The 9,535-nt window shown below is 41.0% G+C and overlaps 1 long non-coding RNA gene across 1 annotated transcript; it reads right to left on the bottom strand.

The window, feature by feature from the left end:
- Positions 1–316: 316 nt before the first annotated feature.
- Positions 317–7,064, bottom strand: LOC311427693. Its single transcript, XR_014687495.1, has 2 exons — positions 6,906–7,064; positions 317–427 (listed from the first exon to the last, which is right to left on the bottom strand). It is a non-coding gene; the product is annotated as an uncharacterized lncRNA (long non-coding RNA).
- Positions 7,065–9,535: the final 2,471 nt, after the last annotated feature.

Here is a 9,535-nt window from a genome sequence, read left to right as displayed (position 1 = left end):
ATCTGGAAATAAAACTTTTGAATTAACAGTCACATTTTCATCATTTTCAGAGTCTGTCAGGCTTTGAGCTTTACTTTCTTGCCTTTCCAAGAATAAATCTGGTAATCTCTTCTGACTTTTATCAGGTCACTCCAACTTTCTGTGATATTCCTTGTGAATGGATTTCATTATGTAAGAACAAGTTTCCTTGAGACATTTAGTTGCTACAGCTGGCTTCCATGTGTTAACTTCTCATCCTGACAGTATCTCCGTGTGACACTAGAGATGAAAAGCTTTCCAGTTGTGTTATATTGTTTTCTTTGTTTATGTTGAAAGGTTTTCCGTTTGGTTCTCACCTGTGATATTACTGGTGCTGAACAAAGTGTGTTCTGTTGGAGGAGGAATTCTTGTTTTCCTAGCGCATGCAGCAGTGTTCAAGCATCATTTCCTGTAGCCAAAGAAACAGTAACAATATTACTCAGAAATGGTTGCATCATCTTTGTCATCTTGAGACCATTTCACAGCCAAGTTAACAAAATTTGTCTGTGCTTCCAGACATTCCAAATCAGGAATGAATGCACATTGGGACCCAGCCCACAGATATTCAGCTGGCATTGTACAGTTGCGTGATCAGAGTCAGTGCCCTCACCCAATTATGCTGGAAACATACCATACTGATTCAGTGAGCTGGATTCAACTCTCTGTTACTCTAACGTAAAGCTGGAGTATTTCCTCTGATGACAACAGAGAGTGATAAACAGCTGCAAACCTGATCAGAAAATAGGCCAGAATTAGAGCTGAACAAGTAACTTGAAATATAAATTGCCTAAGCAAGTACAGGACACTGGCTTTAGGAGTCTGTTGCATGTCACTGGATTCCTCTGCTTCACTGGAATTAACAGGATTGAGAATACAGTCCCTTTTTCTTTTTATTCAATGTCTAACAACAACAACAACAAATATATATATATATTTAAATTGTCATATCTTATTCATTATTTGAATACTGGGAGTGATTATGTTTGCTCTGGCTTTGTTTACTTTATTGGTGGATAGATGAAGTAAAAAGTGAACTAACTGACACAGGATATACCAAAATCCATCTGTGCTGGCAAGTTTTAACTGATCATGTAAATCAGAGGGTATTGTTTCCGTCTCTGATGCTACAAGTGTGACTCTGCTGGTCAGAAGGAGGTCTTGAGAAAGCCCAGTCTTTTTCCTCTCTCAGGGAGAGCTAGCATGAACATTTTAAGCTGTTTTCTCTCTGGGTCACACAGGCCGTGCCCAAGGCACCATTCCCAGAAATAAATAAATAAATAAATAAATAAATAAGATTTATTTTCTGAGTAGAGCTTCATGTAACTTTTAAATGTCACATTCACATTGTGTTTGTATCTGTGATCACAATTATGTTGCATTCATGAGACTCTCATGAAAGGTTCACAGAAAATAATGAACTGGTGGACCGGATCTGAATGATAATCTATTCACTGTAGATACATGTCTTACATTGTGAATATTGAAGTTCAGGGCTACTGACCTTCAGAACTGACTAAAACAAATCCTTTCCTGCATCAAAACAAATCCTTCTTCAGCAAATAATTATGTGGTACATGTACACTGAGGAAGTAATTCTTCAGAATACAGGAAGGATAAAGCTTTCCAATGCGCAAACATCACTTCCAGGGTAGCTCTGCATCCATGCTCTTTTCTTTTTAATGATGATTCTGAAAGTTTTGTTGTTGATTTTGTTTTGTTTTAACTGTTAACAATTAAAAATACAAATACCATATATTAAACTGGCCCCTGCACCATATTTATTTAATGGATTAATGTGCATTTTAAAGCATGGGGAAAACTGATGTAAATGCAAAAGGCCACAGAGAAGTGCCAGACTTTGAACAGGTATCTTGGCAAATGTTCTCACTTTCTTCATTTGCTCTGTAAATGCTCAGTTACTGAATTAAAAATTTAAAACTACAAATATTTGGCTCCGAGTTATCCAGCTGAGCAATCAACAAAGAACAGATAGAGGGGAGGTAAGACTGAGACAGAAGGGAAGAAAGAGTGCGAATAGGAATGGAAGAACTTGATGTAATTTAGAACCAGTGTTTTATATTTCTTCCAGAATGAGTGAAACCTTTCCGGGAGCAATCTAATTTCCTCATGAACGGTGGGAGTTTAATTTCCTAACAGAAGAGAAAGGTGGCAAAAACTGTCTTTTGCATCACGCACAATATAAATCCTGACCAAAATCACTTTCATTTTTAAAAACAGTTAAGCCCTCAAGAAAATGTACTTTATTGTCAGTATCACATCATTTACAAAGCTGGGGCATTTAACAGCAAGGAAATGAATACTTAGGGAGATTGTAAATCATATATTGCCCACATAGTAAAGTTGCATAGTATTCTTATCAGTTATAATAAAATGTCTATTTTGGCCTTAACTATGACCAGGGGCTTAACTTTCCTAACTCTCATTTTGGTAATTAATTATTTTATTTTATTAATTCCTTCTTCCGTTATTTCCTTATCTTTTCTCTTTACTGTTTCCTTCTCTCTTGCTATATAATAAAATATAGCAGAAACTAAAATCCCACAAAAATGATTTGCAGACAAATGTTTAAGAACTTGGCTAGACTTAAGATGCAGATGATGCTTTTGGCTATAAACATGTTTGTTTCCTTCATTAGTTATTATTCTCCAGCAATGACCTTTCAGACTATAAATGCACAGCTGAGGACAAATGGACACATAGGAGATTAACAGTCATATGCAATATTCCCAGAACCTTCTGGGATAAATGAGTTGTCCAAATTACTGAGCAGTTAACTCATCTAAATTCCTGTTCTCCTTTCATGGGTTGCTTCCTCCAGTACTAGGTTACGCATTACTGTGTTGAAGACTCACCACTGGGGTAACTTATAATTCAGAGCTGCCATTTATTGCTCCTGCAGGACTCTGTACTTTGAACATGGACAACCTGTTCCGGAGCATTAGGCTCTTATCTATCACAAAGATATGATACCTCAAGTGAGGATCTCTCAGCAATACTGTATGAGATACAATAGAACATCATGGTCATTATCATTGATGAAAAATATAGCTCTTGTTTTTCATGATAAACACAGTCAAGCACAGAGAATAACATCCTGAAAGTAGGACACAGAGAACACCTGTCTTGGTAAGAATAGAGAAACGATGAGATGGACAAAGAGGAGAGAGAAAATCTTCACAACAGCAGAAAGATGAGCAAAGAAGAAAAGGCAGATGGGCTGAAGAAAGGACCAAAGACTATTTAAAGAAAAGGATGTGAAAGAGAATTTGGGAGAGGAAAGAGCTCTCATCCATGGATTACTTTGTCCTTTGTGCCAAATCAAAGAACACCAAAGAGGCTCTGACAGAAACTGTCAGAGCACCTCCGCCTTCAGCATATGGAGCACAGAGTTGTCTGCAGATAAGTGCAACTTCTGCATCCATTATCACAGAAATGCCAGAATTGTCTCCTTAAGGAATCCATATAGCAAAATGATTATCTGAGGTAAGTGAACAGTGTCATCACCTTGAGAAAAACACTGCACTCCCAGCATTTCTCTTTGTAGCTGGGCTATTCTTAATGGGAGCCTGCATTTCTGTCCTCCACCTCCTCTTCCAGACTTCAAATCTGATAGGACTTATCAGAGAGAGATGAATCATTTCCCAATTTTGTTTAAAAATAAATAATGAATTTATTCTTTCAAAAACTTTCATTTTTGCATTCTTGGCATTGGCTTGACAACTACTATGCAACAGGGAAGAGAATATTCAGTTCTATATGTGGTCACAGTACCCTTCTATTTCAGTAAACCATTCGGCTTCTTCACTAGTCAAGAGCAAGAAAGTTTCTGAACAGTATCTTAAGACAAAAGGATGTTTCACAGCTGCGACCTTCCACTTCCTGAAGACAGAATTATTGCAGGATTAATTCAGGATTATTCAACCACAGTAACTAGAGGTTATATGTCTTAAGATACCTGTACCCAACTTCTTTCTTGTCTGGAACACAGAGTGTGCAAAAACTTGCCGTACCTCAAAATGATAGATTTGTGATCTTTCTGTTTCCTTCCCCATTAATACATTCAACACTTTGAAGATGCATCTCTTGACAGACACAGATTTTAGTAAAGAAGCTCTTTTTATTTCAAGGCCCAGCAATTGTACTGAAGTTCTATGCAAAGAAATGTCAGGAATATAATTCACAGGAGTTTTACCAGGACTAGTGGAGAGTCCCAAGTTGAAAGAGATGCTCTAAAACTAGTATTTCTACACATTAGTTAGTGGAAAAGGTGCTCAGATTCTTTTACAGATTAAAGACATGACTTCTTCAAGCAACAAGAAGAGGGCAATGAAGATTAAGTATAATCCCTCCATCATCATGTACTTAGTTTTTTAGGCATGAATATGAATATCATGACAAGATGAGTCTCATGGAAGCACTTGAACAAAGAAAAAGGAGCAAGAACTAAGCAAACAATCCCACACTGAAAGAAGGTACCAGATATTTATGTGAAGCAGCTAATGCCATCTCTCCTGGTGAGGGGTCTATGATAGCGGGGTTCAGACACAAACAGAGCTAGCCCAACTAGAGCTCTGGAAATGAGGGTAGGCCATCCTGCAAGACACAGGAAATACTATGTTTCTCTCTTCAATTAAGGACAAATACCTACTGTTTTTTTTATAATGTTTCCAGTTTGAACATTGGAGTAGATCTTCACTTGCCACTGGACCACTCTTTTTAACAGGAATATGACCTCTGACATACAATAACAACAACATATTGATCTAAGAAAAGAACAGTGAAATGAATTATGCTTTTTGACTTGCTGCTTTCTATGATGGAATGATAAGAGAAAAATTCTCTATCTACCTACAGTACAGCTGAGTCAGTTTAACAGATAAGTGTTGCCATAATAATTCTGACTCAGGGAAAGATTGAGAAACAAGTTAACTGGAATGTTAACTCAAATGAACTTGGTTTAAAAACACAGCAAAACAAAAAAAATCATAATGAACTTCTTCTATGTGGATGAATTCTCCCAGATGAGTCACTTCAGATAAACGCTCTTTCCACCACTAAATGAAAGGGGCTCAAGGTAACTTCCACAGATAGAATTCAGAGCCTCACATTATAAGTGTCACTTTGATGGTTATTTTTTGCATGTACTTGTGATCCTATACTTCAAACTTTACAGTCCGATGAGGAGATGGAAAGGGAAAATATGTAGTTCTGAAAAGAACTCCAGATTTCATGTCACAGGATGCTGGATCAAGCCACTTGAAAAAGATTCCTTCCTTCCACTATCCTTTCTTTCTTTCTCTCCATGCCTTAGCCATTTATCCTAACTATGCACTATGGTTTCCCAGAAAAGCTAGTAAAGCTGTTTGCACTGCCAACGAGATATCTGAATTAAACAAAACAACACCAAAAAAAAAAAAAGAGGGAAAAAAAAAAGAATGATGTAAGTTTTGTTAACATGATTTTAATGATACAGTTTAGATTTCAGCCCAAAGAGGGCTGCACAAATGGGAAGATGGCAAACGTAAGTGTGCTGGCACAGGCATGAGTACAGGCATTTGGACTTTCTTCAGATAGTTTTTCTACTAAAGCTATCATCTTTTCAAAGTATGCCTGCCAGTAAGGTCAGAACTAGAATGAGGTGGGAGCCAAACCATCAAAAAGACAATAAACACAGTCAAAGAAGGAAAGGTAGCAGAAAGCATGGGGTGAACAGAATGGAAAAATATGCAATGCAGCCTTATTCATAAAAATAAAATGAAATCCATATGGTAATTGAATAAAGAAGGTCTCTGCTGATCACGTAACAGCATCAGTCTAACCATCACTGATCAGCAAAAGCCCAGACTCATGCCTATTCCAATGTCAAGACCCAAATTCTCTTTTCTCACTACTAACAGACAGCATCTCACTTATGTCCCCAAGTAGGAACCCAGCCTTTATTTTCTTTCCTGAAACACTGAACTTGTGACATTAAATTGCTCAGGGAAATGCAAGGTATGGGTTAGAGCATACCCTGTGCAGAGAACTCCTCTGCAAATCCCCTTCCCAATTTCTTTCTGTCCCTTTCTCCTGTCCCAGACTCTTTATCTTCACCCTCTGTTCCTCGTCTCATCTACATTCAGGGCAGGAGGCTTTCCTCCTCTGCATTGCCATAAGGGTCATTAAAGACTGCTGTCTGTTACTGTGCTCACTCCCACACTGACCAAGAAGGAATGGGAATAGCAACTGCTCCATAAAAACTATGCTTTACTGTGGACTGCACAGACCCTACAGCCTACACACCAGGAATGGTGAGGGTGATAAACTTGAGGTATTGGCTCCTGAACTCAGAAAAGTGTCTAACATACTGGTGAAAACCGTCACTTAGAATTTGGCCATACATTGGTGGCTTTTCATGAGAACAGTGATGTACTCAAAACAGGGATCACATCCTGTTTCAAAATATAAGGAGACAGGTATTTGCCAAGGAAAAGCTGCTAGTATTATTACATCATGTGCAAATGCAGTGTTTTATGTAAACAACTATTATTCTTTTTAAAACAGCCGAAGTTAAAAGTAAATAAAATCAAGGGCAACCCTGAAGCATGGAAAACTGCAGATCAAACAACTGTCTATCAGCAAATTGGATCATGTGATGGCTAGTGTCAAGTGACCCAGCTGCACTGTTAGTGAAACCAGTTATGGCTGAAAACAAGGAAATCTTAATGCACTTTTAGATTCCAAAAGTATCCCTGTTTCTAAGGCAAACTCTAAATCACTCTGTGACACAATCTCTACCCCTTGAAGATTTCTACTCTCTTCTCTGAAGAGTATTTTCATCTACAATGCTCTGTGATCTCTCACTCCGAAATCTGATGAGTGTTTACCCCCAGTTCCTTCTGAAGTAGTTCGCTGTTCTGTAACGTCTTCAGGAGCCAGCATGTCGGCTTGCAGAACTTCTTGGAGGACTTTGGGCTGTCTCTTGCTTTGAATGGTGTTTTCCATCTTAATTATGACCTGAGGGTGACTAACACATCTCTGGAGCACTGATCTGTGAAACTCAAACAGAAAAATGTTGGAAAGTAATAATACACCGTATTATGACCAATGTGCAGATGCTCCCACATTTGGGTTGCCAGCTGCTTCAGGAGGCTCAGCAAAGAGGGCCCTGCTCATATAGAAAGTGTATCTGAGGACTATGTCACTCCTTCAAAGGCTTTTTTAAGGTATAGCATAACTTTGTAAAACTTTTTCTTAGGCTATACCATTCAAAGCAGCGTCGTGAAGAGATGCTTGGACCCATTTGTTCTCAGGAAAATAATGGTGTTTTTATCAAGTCTATCAACTCCTAACAACTTTGGTGCTGGTGTATGAGATACTCTGTCACATAAAACTGGAAGTAGATACTGGAATGACAGAAAGGCTTTATTTTTTTGCTTATAGTTTGTGCCTCTTGTACCAGACAAAAAAAGAAAAAAAAATAAGAAAAAAAAAAAAAAAAAAAAAAGGCAAGCAGATCTATGTCAGGAAACAAGGCATCAAAGCAATTTCACAATTTTCACAAATTTCAACAAAATTCACAGGGAAAAATCAGAAAATAGATTTTTAGTGTATAATTTTAAAATAAAACATACAAAATCTGAAAAATGTCCAGGTTTTGTGATCCACAGATTGCTTCATGCTTAGTAAGATGGCTATTCGTGATTAAATACACTTTAAACAGTTGAGATACAGGAAGAGAACTGACTTGTATATATTGCCATTGAACCAATCAATAAGGAGGGCTAATTGCTAGAGGATATTTAATGTCATATTCAATAAACATATATTTATATTTGCTGCAAGATGTAACAGTATGGGCCTAACACTGCTGCTACTGAATCTAATGAATGTTGTGCTAGAAGCATGATTCGTAAAACAAAGGCCATTACCTTTGAAATCCTGGGGAACATATGTCCCAGGTCTTGAGAACTATAAGGTCTTGAAAATGTCAAGGTCTTGAAACTATTAACAGGAGTAAATAGGATGTTGTAATACATTAAACAAATGATAATGCAAACTACAGGAAAACATACTAACAAGGAAAAGCTAGCAAGAACTGGCAAATTAATTTTGCATACTTGGAATAAACGGGAAAGCAGAAAATGAGTTTTCCCATTTTCTCCCCTTTAAAAGAAATTAGAAGATATGGTAGGAGGTTTTTTATTCTGGAAAAGGAGGCTCAGGGGCAACCTTCAACAAGGTCTCCCTAGAACTACATGAAAGGAAGGTGTGGGGAGCTGGGGATTGGCCTCTTCTCACAGGTAACTAGTGATAGGAGTAGAGGGAATGGCCTCGAGTTGCACCAGGGGATGTTCAGGTTGGCAATGAGGAGACATTTCTTGTCAGAAAGAGCAGTCAGGCACTGGAATGGGTTGCCCAGGGAGGTGGTGGAGTCACCATCCCTGGGGGTGTTCAAGGAAAGGTTGGACGTAGTGCTTAGGGACTTGGTTTAGTAGGTGACATTGGTAGTAGGGTGATGGTTGAAACAAATGATCTTGGAGGTCTTTTCCAACCTCAGTGATTCTATGAAAATGATCTTACAGCCAGTAACAGTTTAAAGTGGAACGCATGGTATTGGTTGTTTGTCTTTTATTTCTACTTTATTAGGAAAACAACGTTTTTGAAGGTAGGGGCACAGGTCTTTGGGGAGGGGAAAAGGCACACCATGATACTGTATGATTTTCTGCAAAACATGTAAGTTTTCACATTTCAGGACCCGGTGATAAGGAGAACGATGGCTGCCTTTGTAGAACACCTTAGGCTCCTCAGAGAAAACAAAAACCAGAGGGACCCACCAATACCTCAAAAGGCTACTGGCACTCTTCACGTTCTAAACCCTTCACAAACGGCAGCGAGCCCTCACAGCAGGTCTGTCAGCGCCGCGTTTCACCAAGACTCGCTCTAACTTTCCAGCAACAAAGAGACCCGTGGGTGGCTCCGAGCCGCCGCGGCGGCGGCTCCCCGGCTCGGCCCGACAACCCACACAGCCCGGGCCGGTGCAGACGTGGCTTCCTCACACCCCACCCCACCCCACCGGCCTGCGCCACCTTCCCCACCCGCCACCCCCCCGGACCCCGTCCCGCCCCAACCCCAAATTGTGCCCGCCGACCGGGGGCGGCGGACGTACCCCCGAGAGGGACCGGGCGGGAGAGGCAGCCCCGGGGCTGCCCGCGCCGCGCTCCCGCAGCCCCGGGGCCGAGCCGTGCGGGGTCGCCCGGGCTCCCCAGCGCCGGCACCGGCGGGGGCACGGCCGGGGGGGCCCCGCGGCCGCCAGCAGTCGGGAGGCCTCGCCGCAGGCCTCGCACCTCGACGCGGCCCTGCTGGCGGGGCGGCAGCCTCCCGGCCCGGCCCGGCCCGGCGGGACCGAGGGGGGAGCCCCCGGGCAGGGGACGGCGGGGGCTGCGGGCCCCCGGGGGGCGGCGGGGCACCGGGCCGGCGCGGCTGCCATTTCTCCTGGCCCTCGGCGCTGTCGGGC

The sequence above is a fragment of the Aythya ferina genome, assembly GCF_964211825.1.
Source record: "Aythya ferina genome assembly, chromosome: Z".
NCBI classification, from domain to species: domain Eukaryota; kingdom Metazoa; phylum Chordata; class Aves; order Anseriformes; family Anatidae; genus Aythya; species Aythya ferina.
This window is presented reverse-complemented; position numbering and strand designations above follow the sequence as displayed.